The 2,270-nt window shown below is 45.9% G+C and overlaps 1 pseudogene; it reads left to right on the top strand.

The window, feature by feature from the left end:
- LOC130328221 (U2 spliceosomal RNA) lies at positions 1-174 on the top strand (annotated as a pseudogene).
- The last annotated feature ends 2,096 nt before the right edge of the window (positions 175-2,270 follow it).

Here is a 2,270-nt window from a genome sequence, read left to right as displayed (position 1 = left end):
AAAGCTCTTTCAATCAAAAAATCTGTTCTTATCAGTTTAATATCTGATACGTCCCCTATCTGGGGACCATATATTAAATGGATTTTTGAGAACGGGGGCCGATTTCGAAGCTTGCTTCCGTCGCCCTATGCATTGACCCGATATGGCAGTATCTTCGGGTACAGTGCACCACCCCCTTACAGGGTTAAAAAGAAAGATTCCTACTTTCATTGCTACCTGCTTGCTGGCTAGCCAGCTAGCCAGCCCTGTGGGCCTTGCTGCTGCTGCAGCCAAAAAACAAAAGGTGGTGCTGCTGCTGCTTCTGCTGCTTCTGCTTCTGCTTGTGTCTGGCCGCTGTTGGAGCGTCCAGGCACAGGACTTCTGCTGCTGCTGACTAAATGGCCTCCTTAATTGGATCATTTGAGTAGCCAGCACACCTGTGCAGGTAGGGCATGACATGATAGGCAGCTGCCTTGATAGCGGGTGGGTGCTGAATGTTCCTAATTGACAAAATAAGATTAATGCTTATGAAGAAATATAAAATCTCATCCCTTCCCCAATATCGCGCCACACCCCTACCCCTTAATTCCCTGGTTGAACTTGATGGACATATGTCTTTTTTCGACCGTACTAACTATGTAACTATGTAACATAACATGGGGGGGGGGGGGGGGGTCTCCTGGCTGTTCACACAGGTGTGTCATTGCTGTACATTGACCATGCATTGCTTCTGTGGTATTGCAAAGGCAAAGACAAATGCTTCCAGCCATCCATTGCACTAATGGATTGGTCATCAGCTGGCTGTCTATGTCCCGCATCAATATAGACCAAAGTACAGAGGGTTAGGCTATGCTATTGTGCACCTACCTGATGCATCAGAAGGTGCGAGGCCCTTGCTAAATTCTGTGCACAGACTTTGAGATCTATACTTTAGACTGTATCTAAACCTGCTCCAACATGGACTGACATTCTGGCCTACTTTCAGCCGATGCGACTTGTCTGTCGCTGAACAGTCGCTTTTTATGTATTCAGCACCTATGTATAATGTTGTAAAAATGCTCTAGAAGCTAAAGTCGCAGAAATGTCACACATATTTGGCCTGCAACTTTCTGTGCGACAAATTCAGACAGGAAAAATCAGTATAAATCCTTAGAAAATTATCCCCCAGTGTCTCCATCTGCTGGCGGTATTGAATAAGCATTGCTGCACTGATGGGGTATGCATTAGACGAAAAAAAAGAAGAAAAAGAAGAATAATACGCCCAGAAAAGAGGCGAAAAGGAGAAAAACGTAAAAAAACGTGAAAAAAAAGTAAGAGGAAGAGAAGGGAAAAAAAGGTGGAAATGGGTTTAAAAGTGATTTCGGCGGAGAAATATATATATATATATATATATATATATATATATATATATATATATACGCGCACACACACACATATATATAAACGTATTCTCCGTTGAGATATTGCAGCCGCTGCTGTGTCCAGGCCCAGGAGCCTTAGCACTGTGCTGTGATGTCACTCAATACCACTGACATCACTAGGTGTAAACAACATCTCTCCTTTGCTGTGTATGTGACTATGGAGCTGTTTGGTGATGTCGTCTATTATGGCCTTCATAGAAGCAACAGGAGATTGTTGCATCCATCTAGAACCCTCAGAACTACAGTGCTATGATGTCACTCACTTCCACAGGCCTTGCAGAGTGTAAACAACAACAACCCAGCTTTGTTGTGTATGTAACCATAGGGATTTGTGATGTCACCTAGAACCTTCACAGCAGCGACAGCTTTATGAGGAGCATCAGCACTGCTCTGCCTGAGCAGAACCATCACCGCCATAGGTTGTCAAATAACCCGGGTTTAACCCACACAGGTAAGTCCAATGGGGTGCAGGCATGTCCTCTATGCTTACAGCTTCCCGTGGGTGTTGGTTTGATACCGTTTGGGGACAGCCAAGGAGGCATCTGCAGGCAACAAAGGTAGGTGTGTGCTTGTGTGTGTGTTTCCTATGCAGATCCTAAGCCCAGTGTCACATGCAAGTAGGAGGAGTAAGAAGGGTTCCTGGCAAATCCGGGTTATGGATTGCATTTAAAAAGGCCCCGTGGGAGTGCAATGGGCCCCTGTCTTGCTGCTTAGCAATAATGGTATGGGTTTAGGTTCTGCTGTGTGTACTGGTGGTTGACTGCCCCCCAGCCCAGAGTGTGCATGGAAAATTGTCTGGCAGCCTCCCTGACAGCAAGCAGTGATAGTGCCCATGAAGGGCACCTTGTTGGGCCCGCCCCTTTCACGGTT

The sequence above is a fragment of the Hyla sarda genome, unplaced genomic scaffold (assembly GCF_029499605.1).
Source record: "Hyla sarda isolate aHylSar1 unplaced genomic scaffold, aHylSar1.hap1 scaffold_305, whole genome shotgun sequence".
NCBI classification, from domain to species: domain Eukaryota; kingdom Metazoa; phylum Chordata; class Amphibia; order Anura; family Hylidae; genus Hyla; species Hyla sarda.
The sequence above is the reverse complement of the archived record's forward strand: the minus strand, read 5'-3'. Positions and strand labels throughout refer to the sequence as shown.